Genomic DNA, 25,696 nt, shown 5'->3' on the forward strand with positions numbered 1-25,696 from the left:
GGTCAAGCAAGTCATCTCAGAATACACCATACTATCATGTGGGATAATCTCCTACTTCACTTTAAAGAAAGTAGAAAAAGTCAACTCATGAAGAATCAGGGGACAATATTATTGCGGTAGAAAGTGAAGAAGAGGGAGGCATTTCGAGCCCTGTCACCAGTACTGTAGTGGTACCTCCCACATCCTCATCAGTAACATCTGAGTGGCACCACAGTAAGAGCCATACTTAGAGTCAGGCTGAGACACCAAGGTGACCGAGTACCGCATTGAGACAAACTGCGTCATTGAGCCTAAGTGGGTTAATGAAAACAACTATACCACAAATCAAAGTAATCCAGCCTACCATTGAGAGCATGCTTAGGTTGGAGGGGCAGTTCCAACGCAACCACCCAATGGCACGGTTGTACAATGCGAAGCTTGCTAAAATGTTAGCACTGGACCTTCTCTCTTTTTCGTTTGTGGAAGGGGTGGGTTTTCTTGAATTTGTGTCAGCCATCTGCCCTAAATGGAAGGTTCCCAGCCGGTCCTACTTCGCAAGAATTGCTGTTTCGGCACTACATCATGATGTGCTGGAATTGGTTGGACACGCTTTGCAGCAGAGTGCTGTTCACAATATCCACCTGACAACTGACAAGTGGACCAGTTGCCAAGACACAGATTACATGTGCATCACTGCACACTGGGTCTCTTTTGAGGGGGTTAGAGATAAGCTATCTGAACGAGGTGCTGTTGACACAGCTGATATTTTTAAAGCTACTCGGAAACATGCAACTGTAGCCATGTTCGCCATGGAGAAATCTCATACTGCTGTAAACATTTTGCAAGAGTTTTTGCACAAGGTTTCTGAATGGCTGCGCCCAAGAGGGCTTAGTATTAGTTTTGTTGCCACAGATAATGGCAGTAATGTACTTAAGGCCATGGACCGTGGTTCCTATTTCAGGGTTCCTTGTTTGGCGCACTGCATAAACATTATAGTTCAAGACTTTCTGAAAAAAGAACCCCTAGTCAGCAACTTACTGAGCATCTGCTGAAGAATATGCACTAATTTCAGACATTCTTTTAAAGCTCGGAAGCAGTAGAGGACCATTCAATGTGAATATAGGATGCCAGTCAAAGCACTCATCCAGGAGGTGTAACACGTTGGAACTCAACGCATTACATGCTTGATCCTCTGTTTGAGCAGTACAGGCCACTCAATGAATATTTCCTGCAAAGGGGGGATGCTACTGTGAAAGGCATGACCCTTCAGATGGAGCAATGGGGCCTAGTTAAATGCCTGACTGAGATGCTTCGTCCTTTTGAGGTCTTCACACGTGAAGTCAGCAAGGACGACTGTAGAATGGGCAAAGCTATCCCATAGTACTACTACTACTATACTACCAACACCACCTTCCTTGGTACAAAAAGGAAACCATCTTCACCATGCAGCCATCGCTGTGCCTAAGTTAAACATCAAGCAAAGGTAAGAGAAGTTTGGGGGAGTCATAATTAATAATGGACATGTTTTCAATGAATTAACACACCCCTTTGAGTCGAGATAAAGAATGCATAGACTAGAAGAGAGAGACAAAGTACTGGTAGGACAACTCAATCAGTGAGGGGTGTCGCACCTATCTGTTTGTGTCTTACACAGTCAGCTAATTATTTAAATCAAACACTGGCTATGGGCGTACCTGCACCGGCAAGGAAACAGTGTGGTATAAAACAGTAACCCAACCTACAAAACATTAACAACATTGCATGTATAGTATAAATATAGATTTAATTTACCCTATCACAAATAAACTATGTACGTCGGAAACCCACAAAAGCTGACCCACCTCCCTCCCTAACCCCAACCAATGTCCTTAAGAAATAGAAGTCCAAATGTTCAAAAATCCCCAACGCCCAATTCCAACCCACCCAAACAAGAATTAAAAAAGGGGCAGAACTAAGACAGGGACTGCTGGTGGGATTGGAGGACGACACGCATTTGCTCCTCTAAACGTTTGACACAGTGCTTGAGAGTGCGGCAGCAGGAGCAACAGTGGTGTGGGGCACCAGAGATGCTGTTGCGGCTAGGGCAGCGGGCAGCCGCTAGACGGTGGCGCCGTACCGCTGGAGGGCAGTGGCTGGGGCCCGGGGCACTGGAGGAGGCTTCAAGTGCAGCAGCAGACTCCTCCTCCTCCTCTGCCAAGACCACCAGCCACCGGTATTCTCACTGTATTGCCTCCAGTTTCCGGCGCTGTGCCTTGGCAGCCACCTCCTTCCGATCAACCTTGGAAGGAGTACCTGTATGTCAAAAAGACACAAGACAATTGTAAAATATACTCTTAGAAAAACAGTAAGACAAGTTAATTATACACATAGTGGCATGGTAACACTATAAAGCACAGTACATAAAATGTATTAAATCTCGCCCGTTCTTCCTTCCACCTGTCTTTCACCTTTTAGTTGAACACCAGGTGATCTGATCTGACTTTTAGTCTTCTCCATAAAATTTTTAAAGCAGAGTTGAAATCACAGATAGATGAGGACATTGGTTACTCAATACTCCCGCCGCCCCCTATGCCAATTAAAGGGTATCTTCTTCGCTCTTCAAACGTTCACAACAACTCTCACTTACTTAGGACATCGGATGGCGGACGGACAAAGTCCGCCCACCATCCTCACGCTAAAAAGGGACCACCCGCCATAAGGGCGGGGGTCCCGTGGGTACAATTAAGAATAGAATGCGCCCGCCACAGTGGCGTGCGCATCCCGTATTTTTAACATTGTGGTGGGCGGTGCCGAAAGGATCGCCCGCCGCAATGCTAAAAATGCATGTTATGCTTTTCCAAGCACAACGTGACAGGCCCCGCGCAGAGCCTGCCAAGTTGTGCTTTGAAAGGCAGGGTGTACCATAGCATAGATAGGTACCCTCAATGGGGGCCCGCAACAGGCACCCCAAGCATACTCCGCATGCCTTTCCGTGGCGGCAATGCCGCCATGGAAAGGCATTCCAAAATGCAGATTATATGGCTGCCGGTGTGTACAGACACCGCCACCAGGTTGAAACCTTTTTCGCCCGGTCGACATGTCAACTGTGCGGAAAATCGGCAGAGGGCATTGTAATATGGTGGGGTCTTTTCTACAGGAATGGCAGGAGTTTTGCCTCTGCGGGGTCGGCGGTGACTACTGTCGGCCCGGCGTGGGCAATCCGCCCGCCATCCTAATGAGGCCCTAAGTCTCAACAGTACAGTATACATACAGTACACCCTTGCAGTGAGTGTAATGTCAACAATAGTTAAGGATTATGAATCTAACTTACCACTGCCCGCCACTAGTGCTGGCACTCGTCTATCGCTCCATTAGTATCCCCAGCAACTGCTGCATCCTCTCCCTCTGTGTCGCCTTGGCTGGCACCGGCAATGGTGGTCGTGGGTAGTGCGCCTAGAAAACATTACACATTTTTTAGGCGTCATATACACCTCCCCCTATTGGTCAGTAGCAAGATTGAAAAAAGAGTTATTAATAGTATATAACATACATCACTAGTACAAATCAGGTAGTAGTCGAGTAGACACTAGTAGTTATATATGGTCCCTAGGGTCATTCTAGCCTTTGCTTAGTTAGCCCAAGCCATGCAACCATTTTACCTTTGTGTCTTTTATTTTTGCACATGTGACGTTACCTTGCAGCTTGTTGTATAACCATTTTACCTTTGTGTCTTTTTATTTTTGCACATGTGACGTTACCTTGCAGCTTGTTGTATAAGGCACCTTTGAGCCCACATGACCTCACACTGCTACTGTCTAAGCGCTGCGTACAAGCAGTCAACCAAAACATTAACAGGCCACTTTTTTATGAAGTTCTGGTCTATTGTTAGTTTATATTGTTTATCCATAAATGCTACAATTTTTGGCACGTCTGAGAAGTGCTTGCAATATACTAACGCGCACCATTTCATTTTTCGCATTACAGACGGAAGATTCACTTCTACGAACCAGAGTTTTGCAGAGCTTATGATGCAACAACTACCAGTACTAGTAGGTTCTTCTTCAGTTATAAATTTATATAAACTAAATTCCTACCTAGAGGATGGTGGTGCTTCTGCCACTGTTCGGTTATCATGATGTAATTAACAACTGTAAGTAAGTGTAACAATGTTCATGTTAATGTACAGAGCTTGTCAATAAACATTTTGAACTTACATAGACTTGGTGATATTTGGTGTGGACTTACATGAGTGAGCAAATTAAAGGAAGCATGTGCATTGCTTCCACGAATGAGAGGTTGGGTGTGTTATGTTCTGGTATGTCTACTTGTTGGGTATCTTGGGGAGAGGGTTCGGAGAGCTAATAGTTATGACAAGACACTACTATAACTAGTCGGGCAGGGGATTGTGGTGGGTTCTGAACTTCGGATTGAGGTGTGTGAGGAAGGTCCAACCTACCAACACCAACATCCTATTTTCTTGTGCAAAGGTCTGTATGTGCAAAGTCCCTACAACAGTAGGAGTATGTCCTATCATATCAAAAAAGTAATAAATCTGCTTGGGCATTTGCTGGTGTGAATTGTCAAGGCCTCAAGATTAACGAAGACTCAAGATCAATAAAATTAGAGAAGTAGTACAAAAGGATGACCCAAAGGACTGGACTCAATGGCTAGAGCTAATGGTGAATCTGAGTTTTATTTACAACCTTTTAAATAAAGAGTAGCCAACTGGGCAAGCTTGGCTACTATAGTACAGACAGACTAATAGAAGTAGTAGTACAGAGAGTCATCATAGCAGAGGCAGGGATAACAAGATCTCCCGCCGACTGAGTCCCACTCCCTGTCTGTGTCTGCCTGCCCCTGGGTGCTGAACAGAAAAGATATAAGAAAGAGACATACATTGATGGATGGTGTCAAACAAATAAAATATTTTTAAAGAACGGTCAAAAAACACTTATGTAAACAACAATTGCAATACCTAAATTGACCGATCTCATCTGGTCAATAAATAGTATCGGGGGATTCGCAGATCAACTACTTCCTATTTATCAACACTAATCCAGTCTTCCATTCTGATTCCAGAATACTAACTAAGCATAAGTACGACGTACCACCCGACCTAGCCCACCTATTTCAGGCATGCCAATTGTACATTAAGTATGCATTTCCACTTCTTTTAATCCTCAACAATGCATATGGTCAAATGGAGGACACATGTCTAAATTTTTTGTATACACCAAATTTTGGGTTGATTCATTGATTGATGCTGATGTTTTGCTAGTACTAAGCCTATTACCACCACTCATTGAACAAACTAGAAAAGGTTCTAATAAAAACCCGGGTACCAGCAGCACGTGACGTAACTGAGAGGGCTCGCATCACGCATACCACTAAAAAATTAAAAGCTCATACAAAGTAACTACATCTAAGTATCAATCCGCCCCTATCTCTTAGTGACAGGACAAAGTAGGGACTAGAGTCACTATAGCTTTACGTAACTTAGTTTCTCTAAATAAACTCTTACATAATCATGCTAAGCGAGCGCAAACGCAATGTTGCAAAGAAGTAAGATTAGTAGTAGCGCAGAGGAGCACCTGTGTCATAACAATCACAGAAGTCTTGTAAACCTAATTAACCTGGAATGTAAGCAGCAATATTCTAGCTGGTTGGAAGAAAAAAAGATATTCGCAATATATATAACACAGAGCAGAAGAACAGACACAAAGTAGTAATAATTAAATAGTAACTCATCAAGACCCGGGACCTCCACTCCTAGCAGGTCCTGCTCACGGTCCAGGATGTCGGACCACCGGTGCGTCAACTGTGCCTGGGTGCGCAGGAACCCAGAGCAGCAGAACACTGCCCGGCGCACCTTTCCCCAGCGCTGTTGACGCTGCCAGAGCCGGGACCCGGACCCAGGCCTGCCACCTGCTGCTAGGGTGGAGGGGAGGTGGTGCTGCACAAAGAAGATGAGTGCAGCCACCTCCACCTCCCCAAATAAGGCCCGTGCCTGCACCCCTTGTGGGCGCCGCCTTCCGCAAGGAAGGTGGTCTCCACTCTGGCTGCGGCGAGCGCAACCCTTTGGCATGGTTCTGGGGAGAGAGAGACGGGGCGCGAAAGAAAAGGTAATAAAATGTAAAAAGTAAGTAAAGGAAATAGCGGCGTGGCCTGGAGCCCGATGGAGGTGGCTGCGTGTGAGCTGAGCTCCGCTCCCATCCCTGCATAATCCTGAATTAAATCAGCACCCCGATGTGCCCGATATCGATGAAGGCTTGAAGTGGAGTGCGGACCTGCCCCGGCTCCCACCAGACGGCGGACGAACTGTGAGGTCCAAGTTTCAGACATTATTTGGCCCTGAATACACCGGCGATACCGGAACCTAACATGGCGGCGAAGTGGCTGGGAAGAACCAGAAACTACCTCGGAGATCGGAAAGAACTGCCCGGTGGAAGTGAGAGCCGCAGCTGGGACCGGCGCAATTGTACGTGAATGGACCGACGTGTAGCGAATAGTGCTCGCAACTGGAGGTGCTCGGCAGTGCAAGAGCAGGACGTGAAAGCGGACCCCAGACAGTGGCAGGCGAGCGGACAGAGAACGGGACCTGTGGACCTGAACCCTGCAGACGGCGCTTCCGCAGTAACAAGGCGAGCGGTATGCAGTAGCTGCTGGGCGGCATATAGCAGAGCAGCGAGGAACTAGGACAAGCTCGGCCGAGGGCGGTGAGCTTTAACTCGAGTGGTGGAGCCCAAGAGGATCCGGGACTGGGGTATCGAGCCAAGCGGGAGAAGACTGAGGGATGTGGCTGGCGGGCAGAGTCAGCGCGAGGCCCGTAGCCCTGATCCCTAGAGGCGGCGTTGCATGGACGAAGCGGTGGACGGTGGAGAGAGGCAGCTGCACACCATGAGAGGGACCGGAGATGACCCCGATCCTGCCGCGGTAAGTGGGGGGCGGCTTGCACTGTGGCCCCGGGCCGCGGAGGCGGTAGCGGAGCTGTGGAGGTGGCCGCGGCCCGCGAGCTGTGGTGGGGGAGGAGAGAAGAGAGCCAGCAGGCGGAGGGGGCCACAACTAAGAGGAATGCTGAAAATATAGCGCTGGACTGCGCCTAGGGACTGAAGATCACCCACTGGATTGGGGGAACTTAAAACTGGCCTCCGAGACCATACATTCCACTGGGGAGGAGAACGGAAAATAAAGACACGGGCAGGTGCCGAATGGTGAGAGCCGGCCTTGAGTACTGAAATGGCTTAGGGCGGATAAGAGCAAAGGAGACTCTAAGTCACCAGGAAGAGGGAGGAACGAACGCAGCATTCTCTCCTGTGGTGGCAAAAGGGACGAGGGGAGCGGCCATACTGTGAGCATGAAAGAAGGAACAAGCAGAGTGGAGCACCAAAAGTAGAGACTTGCTGACCGGTGGGATCGGACTGGTTGCTCCTTTACACTGCAGCAGGAGTACTAGGCAACTTAAAAGGGTGAAGGAGGTTCCTCTGGCAAATGAGACATCTGAATTTGCCCACGAAGGCCAGGGTCATCGATTGATAACTCTCCGAGAAGTCAGGGTGCCGTGGTTGGTCCACTCGAGCCCGATAACGCTCTAGTGACCCAGGATATGGGGAAACCATGAGGAAACCCGGGAGCGGGACACCAACCGCTAGACGGTGACGCGAGATCTCAGGACGACCATGATGAAGCGAGCACATCTCAAGATCCTGGTATGCAACAGCAGTTCGACAAGATACTAGCAGCAATAGCAAACTCACCCATGTCCCTACAATAAGACATTGCACAGGTGGCAACGGGGATGGGGCTCCTGAGAGGGGACCACTCTAAGCTGGTGGACAGGGTGAAACATGTAGAGGTTACATTACAGGAGGTGGCACCGGCCCACACTGCGCTGGACAGCAAAATAACGAATGCCCTGGAACGTATACAAGCATTGGAGAAGAGAGCGGAGGATGCGGACAGCCGGAATAGAAGAAATAACTTTTGAGTAGTGGGCCTGCCCGAAAAAGTGGAGGGAACGGACATGATATGGTACCTGGAACATTGGCTGAGCACGGTGGTGGCAGTGGAGGGGCTATCACCTTTCTACACTCTGGAACTTGCGCACAGAGTGCCAGCTAAGGCGCCGCAACCGGGACGCCGCCCCCCCCCAGTGGTGGCTAGGCTCCTACACCATAAGGACAGGGATATACTGCTCCAGAAAGCGAGGACAGACAGCCCTTACCAAGTTGACATTAGCAGAGTGTCGATATTCCTGGATTATACGGTGGAGACTCAACGCCGACGCGCATCCTTCTTGACAGTTAAGAAAGAACTACGATCGGAAGGCATTCAGTATGCACTGTTATTCTCAGCGAGGCTGAAGATAATGATGGATGGCGGCACACATTTCCATGACACACCAGAAGACACATGGGCGTGGCTGGAAACATAAAGAGCTGGGACGGACCGCATGGAGCAGCGCTTCCGGGAGTCTGACAGAGGTTTCTCCCAGCGCCAATCACAGCGCCTACGACGTAAAAGACAGGATAGACAGAAACCATCGCCAGAGCAAACGGAGCTGGAGAGACAGGAAGTGTTGGATGCGGTAATGGCGTTATCTGGAGAATTGGAGCTGCAGTCGCCTGGGAACACAAACTCTGGGAAGAACAAAGAGCAGTCAGATGCAGAGGCTTTGGAAGCGGGGAGTGTTACGATGCCGCAGGTTACCCTAGCGACGATGGATGGACTCATGGATGAATGATAGTCTAGGTTGGAGTGAATGAAGGATAGTGGGGTGGGTCGAGTGAAGGAGAATAGTTTGTGGACCTCGTGCCTGTTGTGAAAGCCGATGGGAGGTGGTCTGGTGGAGTTTCTTGGGAAGCCAAGTCGGGGTGGAAAAGCACCACTATAAGCGGTAACTTGTGGTTGAATAATATGGTGCAAGGGTCAGTGGGGTTTGCTGTGATTATTTGGTGGATGGGGTGAAGTTATTATTCGGACGTAGGTGGTCGCCCATTGGCGTTGAGGACCCCCCACAGCCCTTAAGGCATGCCTGCAGTGACTACTGCTAGGCTTAGGTGTGCATTGCGAGTTTGAATGGTTTGGATGGGGACTAGCACTTTTGTTCTAGGTCCTGTTCTTGGGAGGGGGTGGGGGAAAGGGAGTTTAGGGACGGGGTGGGATAAGATATTTACCGGTGTGTTCAGCTTTTTACAAGGAGAGGAGGAATGGTTGTGGTATGATGATGGGGCAGTACCTGATTTGCGCTGTATCACATGGAATGTATGAGGACTACACACAATGACAAGACGCCACAAGGTCCATGCATATTTGGTTAGGAGAGGTGTACATGTGGCATTGCTTCAGGAAACACACCTTACTAAAGCGGAGGGACTAACGCTGCAGCATAGATGGCAAGGATAGGTTTTCAGGACCTTCTATTCAGCATTTGCGAGGGGAGCGCTGGTTTGGATCAGGGCGGGGGTTCCATTTCAGATGACTAAACAGACAATAGACTCTGAAGGTAGATTTGTGGCAGTTGAAGGGCGCTTGCATGGTAAAGATGTAGTGTTTTGTAGCATCTATGCGCCGAATGTGGACCAGGCGCACTTTCTGGATCGAATGTCTAGCACATTGGCGCACTATCTAGCGGGCCCGATAGTGCTGGGAGGAGATCGAGATCGATCACACCCCCCACTGATGGAGTCCCCTGTACACAGACTATCCAAATATAGATCAGATTGGCAGACCAGATGGGACCTGGTAGATCTGTGGAGATTGCACCATCCGCAGGAAAGGGACTATTCCTATTTTTCAGCGATGCACGAACTTCATGTTCGGCTGGACGTGATACTATGCTCAAAAACGGTAGTGCCCGCCATAGCCCACTCTGAGTACCTTACGAGGACTCTGTCTGACCACAATCCATTGTTGGTCACTATGCACTGGATGAGAGAGAGATCTGACACCCCCGACTTGGAGACTGTGACCTGAGACACTGGAGGACCCAGTGTTCCAGCGAGAAGTAGGAGAAGGGATAACGCATTATTTTATTGAAAATGCAGGTACGGCTACTTCCAGAGCATTGGAATGGGATGTGTTTAAGGTGGTGGTAAGGGGACTTTGTATTAGCAAATATACTGGGGTGTGGAAGGTTCTGTTGCAGGATGTAGACAGAGCAGAAGTTTCATTACGAACAGCAGAATTAGCGAGGCCTGGGTGACCGGAAAGGCAAGTAGAAGTGGAGGAAGCTAGGGAAGCAGTGGCCCGGGAAGTAGAAAAATTACGCTGTTTTGATTATAGGAGTTATATTGAAAAGACCCATTCGGAAGGCGATAAAGCGAGTACGCTGTTGGCATGGCTGGGTAATCCGAATCCGAGGGGTTCTCCGATTCTGGCACTTGCGACGAGGGATGGTGGCACAGTACATACACAGAAAGAGATTGTGACTCAGTTCCAAGACTACATGAGACACTATATGAGAGTAAGTTGGAGGCAGGAGAGGAGGAAATTGACTTTTTTCTGGGGAACCTGCAATTGCCACAGCTGGAGGAAGAGCAGGCGAAGCACCTGGGTAGAGATATAACAATTGAGGAGGTGCGGAGTGCCGTCAAACATATGGCACGTAATAAGACCCCAGGAATAGACGGATTGCCCATAGAGTTTTACTCACAATACATAGACTTACTGGCACCAAAACTGTTAGAGGTCTATAGCGAAGCCTGAGAATTGGGCCATCTGCCGATGTCAATGCGGGAGGCACTCATTATTCCACTGCTAAAGCCAGGACGGGGAAATATGGATATGGCTGCGTATCGCCTGTTGTCAATGTTGTCCACGGATTATAAGATCCTCAGTCGAATCCTGGCTTCACGCCTGCTGCAACATATGACCAGTCTAATACATGAGGATCAGGCCGTGTTTATTCCAACTAGAAATACCACCATGAATATACGGAGGTTGGTGAAAATGTTGGGGGAGGCCCGCATTGATTCGCCCATGGCAGCGATACTATCGGTAGACATAGAAAAGGCTTTCGATAGTTTAGAATGGCCATTTCTTTATAAAACGATGAGGGGCTTTGAATTGGGAGACGCCGTTGTGGGATGGACAACAGTGTTATACACTTCGGCGGTGGCAAGAGTGAAGGTGGGAACAATGATCTCACCCCAGTATGGAGTGGCTTGTGGGACCCAACAGGGCTTTTCACTGTCTCCGCTATTATTCGCATTAGCTGTAGAACCTCTCGCAGTACAAGCCCGGTTAGGGCAATGGTACGGGGGCCTGACGTTTAGGGGGGAGCACCAATATATTTCGCTCTATGCGGATGATTTGTTGATGTTCTTGGTGAATGCAGAAAATGAGCTAGCGGGGCGACACAGTTACTTCTAGATTTTGAAAGCATTTCCGGACTAAAAGTGAATTGGACTAAGACATGCTTGTTTCCGGTGCAGCAAGGGAGGGTGGATCCTGTGATGCCGAGAGCCATGAGGTGGGAACCATCTTGTTTGGCTTACCTAGGTGTTCATATATATCATGAGGCCGATGCTATCCTGGACGGCAACATAGGGAGATGTATTCGGGTGCTGAAGGGTAGCATGACATTCTGAGTAAACTGCCGCTGTCCGTGATGGGGAGAATAGCTCTATTGAAAATGGTGGCACTTCCTAGGCTGTTTTACTTGTTGAGAACACTACCGGTGTGGCTTCCGTGCTGGCTGTTCAAACTTCTGAAGTCCATGCTGGTGGGGTTCATTTGGGGATCAGGTAGACGTCGGGTGGCACTAAAGACACTAATGAGACCGAAAGCTGAGGGCGGGCTGGCAGTCCCGGATTTGGAACTCTACTATATAGCAGCACAACTTCAGATCCTTACACAAGAAGTTGCAAAAGAATTTAGAGGCCCAGAGCACTTGAGGGGTAGAGGAATATCGAGGCATGTCATGTCTTTTATCATACTGCAGCAGCGGCTGGACCTTAAGGATCTCTCCTTGGAGGAGAAAACGTTGAGGTTGTGCTGGAATCGGAGTCAGAGGAGAGCAGGTGTTTCACACCCCTATGCCCCGGAAATTCCACTGTGGATGGTTACGGCATTGCCCCATGGTGGAGACTGGTCATCTTTGCAGGATTGGGAACAAGCAGGGATTCAAGTACTGGGGGACTTGTGTGAAGATGGCACGTTATTCCCCTATCAAGCGCTGCAGGAACGATATTATCTTCCTAGAGGAGGATTCCTGATACACGCAGCCCTGGTACGGGCATTACAGAAACACTGGAAGGGAGGATTGACGGAACCTGAGACAACGATGGCATGTCAGTAGGAGTTGATAGCGGCGGGCACATATAAGGCAGTTACATGCCTATATACGAGAATGTTGAATGAAGGACTAGCTCCTCTGGATATTTTAAGACTAAAATGGGAAGAGGGCATTGGGAAACCTATACCAGAAACTGTATGGGGACACATTTTGCGAAGCGCGAGGAAGAATACCAGAAACGCCCGATTTCAACTTGTGCATTTTTTCATAATACATAGGGCATATTTGACGCCGGGTGAGAACATGAGATATTTTATAATGCGGTATGTCCTAGGTGTGCCAGAGTAGGAGTAGAATTAGAACACATGTTGTGGGAATGCCCGAAGCTGGGGGATTATTGGAGCAAAGTGGTTAGTTTGCAGTTAGTTACAGAGCGTGACCTAAAATATGACATGGCCATGTGCACATTACATTGGTTCCCACATACCCCCCAAAACAAAGATGACCAGCAAATTTGTAGATATGGGACTGGTGCTGGTGAAAAGAGAAATAACAATGCACTGGAAATCCAGAGAGGGCCCCAGTGTTGGGAGGTGGAGAGTAGAGCTGCTTACGTGGGCCAGAGTGGAAAACTCCATTAGACTTCGGCAGGCGCGACGATTGAAAAATTAGAAAGCATTGGAAACAGCAAGGGCATGGAGAGGAATAGTTCAGTCCCTAGCCGACCAACAGTCAAAAGAAGATAAAGAATGAAGCGATCAAGCGCAGGAAGGTCACATAAGTAATGCATCTGCAGACAGTACGAACACACTGGTGATGGGGGCGAGGGGGAAGAAGGGAGGGGAGAAGGAAGGAGTAGGCGGGGGAGGGAGAGGGGGAATTGGGAGGGTTAGGTAGGGGTCTAGAATGAGTAATAGTTGGAATTGGTTTTGTATAGGGCAACTGTGAGCGGAATGTTAGGTCGATAATGTAATGAAGCCCGGAACATGGTGGAATAATCGATTGGACATGTTAATCTATGATCACTATAGATAGATGGGGTGGGCTCTAAGAGTAAAGTGTAAGCTACCTGTATGTTGCAATATAAAACAATAAAATATGTTTTCAAAAAAATAAAGGAAATTCCAGGGAATAGAAAAAGAGTGAAAAAGTAGCTAAAAAACTCAAAAAAGTAGACAAAAACCAAAAATATAGAAGCAGGAAAATATTTAGAGAGATAATATATAAAAAATATTTTTTTTTTAATGGCTGGAAACAAAGGATTGCAAAGATACAGGGAGGATTCAAAATCAGGCCCCAGAACCATGCAATAGAGTGAAAAACAAGATGGCCGCGCCCATTGCGACCACGCGCAATAATTTTTCTCCCAAGCACGCAAAAAGCAGCGCGAACAAGTAAAAGCTTTCCCGAATAGGAAATACGTACCTCGAACGGGCCGAGCATGTATTGCGCGACTCGTAACAGGAAGTAAGCATCGCGAACAGGCGGGAAAAGTGAAAACAAGATGGCTGCGCCCATGAGCGACCACATGGGTAAGTTGGCGAGACATTTTTCAACGCGATCACACAGAAAATATTGCGAACGGGTGGGGAAAAACGTGTGCGTCTTCGCGATATTTCCGCGTGATTGTGGAGACTTTTGACATTTTTGCGATAGTTTGCGAAAGCGAATTTCGCAAATTCCGCCCACCTCTAGTTGAGAGGGCATAAATCCTGCAAGTACTTGCTTCCAAACAATTCGGCTCCACATCAGATGCCAACTCTAGCAGATAAATCATGCTATATCTAAGTTAAATTTGGGTAATTTCATTTGTACTCCATATCTTGGTGGCCGTAATACTTCTCCGTTCTGATCAAACACTTTTAAAAATAAAAGTGGAATTTTTAAAAGAGCAGTGATAAATTCATCTTTACCAGTAAAGAGGACTTATCATTACCATTCCAGTGATATGAACATGACAGATGTACTCCTTCCCAATCAGGAGTTACAGCTTATATGTGTAATAAGGAATTTCGATTGTTAACATATGAGAAGGGTAGGCCGCACAGTAGTGAAAAACGAATGTGGGAGTTTTTCACTACCAGGACAAGCAACATTTTAAAGACATGTCCTACCTTATGATTACAGAGTGCCCTGCCCTCTGGGCTACGTAGGGCCTACCTTAGTGTGACATATGTAATAAAAGGGGGGTTTAAGGCTTGACAAGAGGCTTTAAATGACAAGTCGACATGGCAGTGTAAACTGTTTAAAATGCTACTTGTGTGGGTGACACAATCAGTGCTGCAGGCTAACTAGTTTCTGTTCCAGGGAGGACCATGCTTGGCAGTTTGGGCTGGATTGATCTCACGGGGAACAGGGTCAAGACTGATTTGCATTTGACTGGGTCTAAACTGAGGTGGCGTGGCCAGCAAAAGAATGATGGATTAAACCCATATCTTTGTGACTGTGGATGAATGTTTGCATTGTTCAGCATTCCGTCTATCATTTGTTCCTTTTGCTTTTGTCACCCTAAGTGGGAAGGGTATGCCCAGACATGGGTCCTATGCTCACTACGCCACAGGATAGCCTGGCAGATATGGGGTAATGCACCAAAAGCGGTCCCAGCAAGCTTCTTTCTAGTCCATGGAGGACCTGGCTTGACAGTTCCGGCTGGACTGCTTCCATGAAGAACAGGGTCAAGACTGATTTGTATATGGCTGGGTCCAAACTGGGGAGGCGTGGTGAGCAAAAGAACAGTGGATTAAACCCAGATCTTTGTGACTGGAGGTGAATGTGTGCATTGTTCAGCATTCCATCCATCATTTGTTCTTTTGCATGATAACTAGTAGCATTTAATTTACAGGCCCTGGGCACAGGTAGTGCACGCTACTAGGGACTTATAGATAAATGAAATATGCCAATTGTGGGGAAGTCAAAGAAACCACGTTTTAGGAGAAAAGCACATGCACTTTAGCACTGGTTGGCAGTAGTAAAGTGCTCAGAGTCCTAAGGCCAACAAAAGAGTTCAGCAAAATTGGAGGCAAGCAGGTAAAATGTTTGGGGAACACCACTTTAAGGCTGTTAGGTCTAACAGCGGGGTACATCTGTAATGGAAGGACTATGACAGTTTAGACAATTGAAACATCAATTTCTTCTTTAGCAGCCAAAAGACTCCTAAAATAGAGCCCCCGATTTCGAGTTTGTCAGAACCAAGCGGCTATTTATCGTACCTCATATAGATTCCACAGATTTCATTATTTATTGCATGCAATAAATAACACCTATCACAGCATTTTGGTTAATAACATGAGGACCAAAATCTTCATGCTATAGTAAATACTGTATACTTTTCCTCTGGTAAATTCTGGCAGTTTTAGCCTGCTGAAAAATAACAGAGGGTGAGCTATTTAAAGCATTCAGTGATAACTGGATGCATTATATAATTAATACTCAACCTGTAATTCTGATCCCAGCACAAACAGAAGGTTGAACGAGGGGTCAGAAAACAAAAACTTACTCATAACCAGGGCTAAAGTGTTGCCTAAGTGAGAGTGCAGAATAGGGAGGGGATAACTCAATATAACAAAAAAGGTTAGTGTCAAAAATTGTGCACCCTCTCATTGACCACAACTGGGAGCAGGGTCGAACCACAGAGCTGAAAACCAGAATGCATATTAGTAGCATAAAGTGATACCTTTACTCATCCCTTTAAAAGTGACAGGTCCCACGCCCCCTGAAATGACGCAGAAATTATTGAGATGGGTGTGTGAGAGCCCTCCCTGGAACTGAGATCTGTGTGGGATGGGTCATGTGTGCTGTGACAGACTGTGTGCACATTTAGATATCTGTGTTAGGTTCCAAGCACCATGTGTTTAGGTTTGTGTAAAATTGTGGCCCTGGTTGGGTGTGCACAAACGTGTCTGAGCCTAAGAGGGCCTGCCTGGGCATGTTCGAAAATAAGTGTGCAGAGTTGTGATAGATGGGGGCCTCAGCACGAGGAGGTGACAATAAGCAGACAGCCCAAATCCCAGCCCTCACTCTCGTGGTTGCCTGAACCAAAGGGATGGTCAAATGATGGTTAAAAAAAAAAAAAGAAATCTTCCTGTAGCCCCTGGACATTGTTGAACAGCACAGACATATTCCCTCCAAGGATCACAGTCTCTAAAAACTGTCATTCATGGAGGTATTGATGAGGAAAACGTTTGTACAGGGCAGATAAGTGTATCCAGCACACCCAATAGCAGTTTCATGCACCAAATGACCAGAAAGGAGCAAGAAGGGTGTATATCAGCTTAGAACAAGACATCTAAAAAATATTGAAGTTAGAGGTGACTTGACTCAGGAAATGTGCGTAAAGGTCAGATAAGTGTCCTGTACACCCTAGGCTATTACGTGCTCTATATGACTAGACTGAGGCAACAAAGGTGTATCCCATCTTAGAGCAGTGCATCTACAAACTGTAAGGCAGAGTTGTCTTGAAGCACGAAACCCTTGTAACTGTCAGATAAGTGTGGGCAGCACTCCAAGGGGGTTTTCTGCAGATATGCCTTTTCTAAAGGAGTTGCTACCAGCACCCCGATTATCTATGCCCTCCTGCCTGTTAATGCACACTTCAAATAATAACCTTTCAAACTCTTTTGTTGTGCTTTCACAAGAGCAAGCAGGTGCGGCTAAGTGAAACCCAAGCACACAACACCTATTGCTGTACCCATCCCTCACAAGAGTGTGACCTATACATAATTAGCAAACACCATCCTGTCCCATGTATAAAAAGGCAGCCCCAAGCCAAACTCTACACACAAGTAGTTGCAGAACCAGCAGCAAACCATATATTTTTAAGTTTGAGGACCTTAAGGAGAAAACTAATGGCTCAGAATAAAAAGGTGCAGAATGGTGCTCTAAGCTGTGTTCGGCTGCAGGTAAATAACTAATGGTGGCACATTATTACGGTATCAGGTTTAAAAGGTGTACTTAACGCATTGGGGGCCAGATGTAGATGAAATAGATTTACCGATTTTTAATTACCAAATTTTACAGATTCGGTAATTAAAAATCGGTAAATCTAAGGGGTGGATCTGTAGGTATTCCAGATGTGCTGGAATACCGATTCGGAAGAATTCGGTATTTACCGATTCGGTAAATACCGAATCAGTAAATACCGATTTTCACAAGGGTGCAGGGGGTGTCACTTTGACACCCTCTGGCACCCCCAAAACAGGCTCGGGTGCCATGTGGCAGGCATACATGCCCTAAGGGCAGGTCTGCCGGTCACATGGAATAGGTGTGCATGCACACATGTGCATGCACACCGGAATCGGTATTTTACCATCAAATTGGATTTGATGGTAAAATACCGATTCGGTAAGGCCTCTGGGACTCTGAAGAGTCCCACCTACATCTGGGTCCCTCAGAATCGGTAAAATTACCGAATTTTTATTTTACCGAATCTGTAAAATTACCGAATCAGTAATTTTACCGATTCAGTAAAATAATGCCCCCTACATACCTGTCACCCATTTACCGATCGGTAACGGCCAAAATCGGCCGTTACCGCTCGGTAAATGGCCTCAAACGGCCACCTACATCTGGCCCTGGGTTGGCAAAGGTTTGCATCCTTAATGCTTTAAATAATGTTTAAGATTCAGAAAAGGGGGTGGTGATGGACAGAGTGTCTGTTCATCACCACCCCCTTTTCTGAATCGTTTTTGGCCACTATAGGTGTGTCAGGGTATACTCAGACATGAGTCCCTTTCTCACTGCACCATCAGGATTCAAGCAAGCCGGGCCGAAGACGGCTGAAATGCCAGAAACCGGTCCCCGGCAGCTTGTCTCCTTTCTGGTGAAGAATTGGCTTGGTAGTTTAGTCTGCCCTGTTCCCATGATGCACTGGGCCAGGAACAGACTGATTTGCATATAGCCAGGTTCTGAGCTGGGATGGTGCAGTGAGATAAATAACGGTGATGGATCAAGCCCTGATCTTTGGACTGGGTAAGAGTGGTCTGCTTAATTCAGACACTCTGTTCATCACCACCCCCTTTTCTGAATCGTTTTTGGCCACTATAGGTGTGGCAGGGTATACTCAGACATGAGTCCCTTTCTCACTGCACCATCAGGATTCAAGCAAGCCGGGCCGAAGACGGCTGAAATGCCAGAAACCGGTCCCCGGCAGCTTGTCTCCTTTCTGGTGAAGAATTGGCTTGGTAGATAAGTCTGCCCTGTTCCCATGATGCACTGAGCCAGGAACAGACTGATTTGCATATAGCCAGGTTCTGAGCTGGGATGGTGCAGTGAGATAAATAACGGTGATGGATCAAGCCCTGATCTTTGGACTGGGTAAGAGTGGTCTGCTTAATTCAGACACTCTGTTCATCACCACCCCCTTTTCTGAATCGTTTTTGGCCACTATAGGTGTGGCAGGGTATACTCAGACATGAGTCCCTTTCTCACTGCACCATCAGGATTCAAGCAAGCCGGGCCGAAGACGGCTGAAATGCCAGAAACCGGTCCCCGGCAGCTTGTCTCCTTTCTGGTGAAGAATTGGCTTGGTAGTTTAGTCTGCCCTGTTCCCATGATGCACTGGGCCAGGAACAGACTGATTTGCATATAGCCAGGTTCTGAGCTGGGATGGTGCAGTGAGATAAATAACGGTGACGGATCAAGCCCTGATCTTTGGACTGGGTAAGAGTGGTCTGCTTAATTCAGACACTCTGTTCATCACCACCCCCTTTTTTTAAATAATGTTTAAGGCCTAGTAGTGGTGTGTTTAATGTGAATAATGTTAGAGGGCTTAGGGGCGGTATTATATTGTAATTTGTAATGCCCCTTAATACAATGTGGGATTGTATTTAATATAAATAATGTTGGTTGTTTTGTGGGGGCCCCTGGTTTACTGTCTTAACATTTTTAAATAATGTTTAGCACAATGGGGTCTTGTATTTGAGGTGAATGACAATACAGCTTTAGAGTATGCACAGGGCTGCAACCTTACGATTTTCTCAGCACCTAAAAACATTTCACAGGGATCCAGAGACTGCAAAATATCCTAAACAATTTGGCAATAAAAACAAATGGTTTAAGTACTCACCACCTGGGTCCTTTGTGAGGGGTCTCAAGGCTGGGGTGCTGGGTGTTGCATGCTTCTCATTGGGCTCGGGGTCAAAGGACCGGCTCTGGTGGTAGTGAACTGGCTCTGGCGCAGGTGGTGTCTCCGGTACTGGTGTCCATGGTCTTATGTTCGAGGCCCAAAACTGTCACGATGATTCTCTGTGGCCTGTTACGGTAGGTAGGAGAGTTACGATGTGGGCAAAGGTCCAAAGCAGGGGTTTACAACACCCAGAGTCCACTTCCACAATGCCGGGACTCTGGGTTGTGGCCCAAATAGTAAAAGGGAAGCAGTGGGGCCCAAGGCCGAAAACTCCTGTTGTAGACGCAGAGCCCTCTGAGGTCCTGGTTGGGCTCTGAGGGACGTATGCGGCATGGTCTGGCGTGTTGGGATGTGGCGTAAAGTAAAAACCCCACAGAGCCCTCTGAGGTCTGGAGGGGGTCTGGGGCAGTGTGCAACATGGTCAGAGTTGTGGAGTATGAATGCCTCAGGATTTGTTTTTTAAATCAAAAACCCCAGAGCCCTCTGAAGTCCTGGTGGGTGTCTGAGGCCTTGTGTGGCATGGTTAGTACTGTGGGGATCGGCGGCCCGATGGTTTTGAAAGTAAAAATCCCCAAAGTCCCTCCCAGACCTCACAGGACAGGACAGCATAGATAATCGGGGTGGTGGTGGCAAACTCCTATAGAAAAGGCATATCTACACAAAACCCTCTTGGAGTGCGCTCCGTACTTATCTGACTTTTACAATGTTTTCCTGATTCATGACAACTCTGCCTTTACAGTTTTTAGATGCACTGCTCTAAAATGAGATACACCCTCATTGCCTCAGTCTAGTCATATGGTGCATGTAATAGCCTAGAGGGTATAGGACACTTATCTGACCTTTAAACAGGTTTCCTGTGTCGTCATCTCTAACTTCTAGTTTTTTTAGATGTCTTGCTCTAAGCTGGTATACACCCTTCATGCTCCTGTCTGGTAATTTGGTGCATGAAACCTCCCTTGGGTGTGCTGGACACACGTATCTGCCCTTTACAAAAGTTTCCCTCATCAATACCTCTATAACTGACAGTTTTTTAGAGACTGTGTGCAATGGAGGAACATACCCACACTGTTCCACGATGTCCAGGGGCTGCATGAAGGTTTTTTTTTTTTAAACCAACATTTGACTTTGGTTTAGGCAACAATGAGGCTGAGGGTGGGGACTTTAGCTGTATGCTTATTCTTAACTGCTCTCGCTGATGCCCCCATCTGTCCCAACTCTGACAGATCTGTTTTTGAACATGCCCAGGCAGGCCATCTTAGGCGCAGACACTTTTGCGCACACCCAGCTGGGGCCACAATTTCACACAACCCTAAACGCATGGTGCTAGGAACCTAACACAGACTTCTAAATGTGCAGACATTCTGTCACAGCACATGTGACCCACCCCACACAGACCTCAGCTCCAGGGAGGAATGTCACACACCCATCTACGTCATTTCTGCATCATTTCAGGGTGCGTGGGACATGTCACTTTCAAAGTGATGAGTAAAGGTATCCCTTTCTACTACTTATCTTTTTTATATTAAGTTGCTAGTGTTTTCAGTTATGCCAAGCACAGTGTACCACATTTCTATTGAAAGCTACTTGTTTTGTATGTAGCTATTATAGCATTGTGATTGTACTCTGGTTTGATTGGGATTATATTTTACATGTGATTTTCAATCTACTTTTATGTTTATAGTTATGTAACCGAAATAAAGTTATTACTACTATAACACATGAAATAAAAAACACACTTTGAGCCAGCATTATCAGTGAACAGAAAGAAACTAATTTTAGGCAAATGTGAACAATATCCAAAGGCCTTGCTCTATCATTGAGTGAACGGAGATAATCAGTAAAGTGAGCTGCTCCATTGTCCCATGATGTGTGCTGTGGTGGGCAGAAGCAAAATACGAGCGATCATTTAACATACCAGTGGATGAAGTATACTGAATGGAAGCCCCTCTCTGTAAGTATATTAAGTATGAATGTTTTGAGAGAAGAGAACTGTCTGGCGAAACAGTTAATGCTTTCTTATAAGCCAGGTCTAAAAAGCGAAATATAAAATTAATGTAGCATCAATTTGCTTACAGATCGAGTCACCACTGCAACAACATATCAAACCAAAAGGGTTACTACAAGAAATAAGGTTTAAAAATATAATCAGATAGCACTGTAACTAGAAACAATACATGTATTAAGAATTACAAGAAAACATATGGTGTCAGTCACATGAATATATAAACAGAAAAATCAAAGCAAAACACATAGCACACAAAAGAAATGAACGGAGAACAAAAATAAATAAGAGAATAGTAAAGCTGCAGAACATGTACACTTAAACATACTTGCATTCCCTGACCACCTGCACCTTAACCCCCCCCCCCCCCCCCACCCCCTCAACTGCAGTTCATTAACCCAGCAACTAATCACATACAGGCCAGCGCCATAAGTAACTCAGGAAGAACAGGTTTTCCAAAACGACACTGTCAATATTTTGAGGAACAATTACTTAAGGAAGAGATTTGAAAATACAGACAAAGGCTGCTGTCGTTACTATGTTTGTGCACAAGGTGTTGGGGCGTACAATTGTGTTCCAGAGGTCATTATGGTTGCAGAATGCGAATAGGAGCTAACTTCTCCTGGACCCTGGTCCCATGTCACACCAGCCAATGTAAAGGTTCTTCTTTGTCAAACCACTTTCTGGTTGCCGGATCGTTCCCTAGAACTAGCGAGTTCATGGAGGGCATCTCAGAGGCAAGAACATCCTGGTGCTTGCATTAGGGATTGCTACATTATCACTTTGGTATAGCAGTGTATCATCATGGCGTAGTTACTTGTAGTGCAGGCAATAGGTAGCACAGCAGTTCATCTACCAGGCTCATTGAGCCATCAACTGCACACATTTAGGCCGGTAGACTGGTTAAACCGTATAGGGAGGTATTTGCAATGCGTGGTAAATGCCTCCAACTCCGAGTTCTCAACTTTTAAAATGAGGCATTACGTTTAGAATTGGTATTTAATACACAGTCCTTTTCACGAAAAATGTCAGCATGTTTAACATCCCAGATTCTAGGGGGGGGGGGGGGGGCTGAGATGGTGGTGATAATTATCACACAACTCGTAATTCCAGTCCTTGCACAAACTCAAGGTTACAAAGGGATAGAATGTAGCCCTTGTGTAGGGGTCCTTAATCTGTTTTCTAGAATTCACCAAGAAGTAACAACTGGTAGGTGTTACAATTAAGTTAGATCTTTTTGGTGGATTACACAAACTAGAATGCCTGAGAACAAACCTGAATATGTTGAGGGGTTACTTAATGAACACAAAAGGGTTATGGTGACCATGTTTTGCTAGAACTACAGAGCCCGGTGTATAGCAAAGAACTGACAGCTATGAAGGACAGACACAGGTTGATGCTGTGCTATTGGACAGCAGCAATATGGCACCGTGGGGGGGATCAAACTATTCTACATCGCAGAAGATGCTGTATCAGGCTGTCCCTCTTTCAGGGAAATATTTATAGACATGTGACTAAAAAGTGGTGGGTATTGGTTGGGTTTCACACAATATGGCACGGGAACAGAACTTCATTGAGGTGAAGCTTCTTTAAAGGACTTTCACTGTATGCACAGAGGACAATAAGTGGAGCAATATTTATAAGGTAAAAGGGATTGCATCTTGAGACATGCATTTTATTGAAAAATGATTAATCCGTGGTCCAAAAAGATGAAGCCGAATGTTCCGTATGATCTGAGATTACTTTATTGGGAATGAGCTGCTGACTGACTTGATGGGGGAGAAGATTACAGTAACCCTTTTGGTTGTTCTTTTCGTATAAATACAGAGCGTGATTTCTGATAAATATGCTCCCCCCCCCAATGAAAGAGCATAGCACTTCAAAATGCATTGGGCATCTGTTATGATTTTTTGTAGAATTTAATAAATTAATTTATCTAAAGAAACAGGTTTGGATGTTTTAAATATTATTTGAATGAAGACTGTACCCAAGAAGGTAAGCAAACATGATAGTCACATCACCAACGTTCCACGTCCTTGAGCATTTCCTGAAAAACCCCTCACCACGAAAATTGATCACATGACTATATTCCAATATGCAGCATATTTGCACCTCAGGGGCCCACAGGGAGTGGGAAGTCTTGCGCGGCATGTCAATCACGCCGGAGCAATGGACCTTCTGCTGCAAGCAGGCTAGATCTAAGTCCCCTAAATACTGGCTGCAGCTCAATCATTTTAAGTTCCTGTATAGGCTGTACAGAACGCCTGAATGACTCCGTAGAATCGGCCTAGCTTGGAGAACCGCAGCCTTAAGGCCCGGCGGCGCAGGGTACGCCTGAAATCCCCGGGATTCACCTGCCTTGTCAGAAACAGAGACACGGACTCTTCGTATGGCGTAGAAGATTGTATTTATTAGCTGCAGCTAGTACAGTGGTCTTAGAAGTCGTTGGTATAACAAGGTTCAAAAGAGACTGCCACTTAACTTCCTGGCGCACATGTTTATATACGGTGCAATACAATGCAAAATGCAATCACACAAGAGCATGAGACAAAGGCAAATGTTATAGACAATGCTTTAAGTCCCAAGCAACTCAAGTTCCCGGTTATGTTTGTCACTCGACCCCTTAAGCAAATTACAAACGAATCCACACAATTTGATTTACAAGTAGAGAAAACACAGCTGTATGTTCTAGAAGGACAGTTGTGAAACAACAGAATACATGAGACGTGTAGCGAAGGACAGCAGATAAGATAACTTAAAGGAAAGAATGGTGCGAACCAAAAAATAGTCCGGACGGGGATTAATCAGCTCAGACAGGAATTAGTGTACTCGGCCAGACCCTGACACTTGTTAGTAAACATAGGCAAAGAAGCCACCTGACACGTAAATGCAGAAACGACAAAAACATAGTGTTCGCCGCGCTGCCTGAGTGAGGGCAACACAAGATGGCGGCGGCTACAAAAATGGAGGCTGAGCACGAATGAATTCGCAATTTACAGAACCTCAGACCCTCCTTTTGCCATTACTCAGGCAAAAACAAACCAACTCATGCTAGTCTGAGTCGGAATCAACATCGATGTTCATAAAATCCTCAAGCTGTTGCTGCACCATCATCCTAATATTCTCTGTCTTCTGAGTTACAGGCTGTGGAACACATAAAGTAGCCAATAGGCCACAAACTGCAGGACCACATTGGACACACAGACAACAAGAGAATATGATGGCCAAAATTGCTCCAAGGAACGTTAGGGTCTTCCATCCCCAAGTTGACAATATTCCCCAAAACCAACCCATAAAAGACCAATCCCCTTCGTCCTGATGAATCGACTCGGAGATGGTATGCACTTTGGAATTGGCCTGGTATATTGTCGGAGCATCATCTGGAATATAAATGCAGCAGCTAGATCCGATCAATCTACAGACACCTCCTCGGTCTGCTAAGATCACATCTAGTGCAATCCGATTCTGCAACGTCATAAGACGGTCAGCCTGAAGCTCTGCTGTAATGTTACCTATCGCACCTGCAGTAACATTAATAGTGGTCTCAACCACACGAACCAATTGCCTTATGTTTCTGCTGTTGGCCATTGGACCCCAAAAGGGAAAAAATCCTTTAAGGAAGTCTCCTCCCTCTTGTCCTGCCGTATCCTTGGCATCAATTATACCTCCACTATATCTAATGGTGGTCTGACGGAGCTGTATATGTAGGGGGAAGAAGGAAAGCTATATAACAGGTTCCAGAAAAGTTAGAAGGGAGCCATGTATAAGCTCTGTCATTAGAAACAAAATATGTTCCTTGAGATAGAACCAATGGAGGGAAATCAGGGGACGAGAAAATGTAGGTGTACAGACAACTCTGCTTGCTGTAAGCTTTCTTGCTATTGACTTGGAGACAAAAATTACCTTGATGGGGTACGGTCCATACTGGAGAAGACTCACCCTTTCTAGTTTTGTCACCAAGGCTAGAAACATAGTGGGTAACATTCCATCCTTCATAAGCTCTCTTCTCGTCTAATGGGATCTTGTTCTTCTCTACGATCTTAGCCATCACCACTATACCCTTAATTAAAGAGCTGTGGCTAAAATCCAATCCATTCCCAAAAGTTTTAGCAGGGTTTCTAAGTCTGTTGTGGTATGCAGCCGAAAACATAGTCAGATAGGCCCAAGCTGAACCTTCTTATGATAAAGGAAGAACCAAATATGGCATTCCCTTTCGTGTATTGTGTGGCATAAGTCCGCACACCCAACAGTCAGTCATATTAATAGCCAACTGATGTTGGTGTAACAACTGGACAAAGGTGTTATTCATACATTCGGCTCTCCTTATCTGCTCATGCGGAGGTAGAGTATGCATTTTATGTGAAAGGACAGAAAGACG

The 25,696-nt window shown here is 46.2% G+C and overlaps 1 long non-coding RNA gene across 3 annotated transcripts in view; it reads left to right on the plus strand.

Moving 5' to 3' along the window:
- Window positions 1–25,696, plus strand: part of LOC147690193 (uncharacterized) — a 1,258,182-nt gene that overhangs the window by 1,056,007 nt on the left and 176,479 nt on the right. For all 3 annotated transcript variants that reach the window (XR_015299939.1, XR_015299940.1, XR_015299941.1), the window contains one exon: window positions 3,943–4,007. This is a non-coding gene — a long non-coding RNA (uncharacterized LOC147690193). The remainder of the gene's footprint in view (window positions 1–3,942; window positions 4,008–25,696) is intronic.

The sequence above is a fragment of the Lissotriton vulgaris genome, chromosome 9, assembly GCF_964263255.1.
Source record: "Lissotriton vulgaris chromosome 9, aLisVul1.2, whole genome shotgun sequence".
NCBI classification, from domain to species: Eukaryota; Metazoa; Chordata; class Amphibia; order Caudata; family Salamandridae; genus Lissotriton; species Lissotriton vulgaris.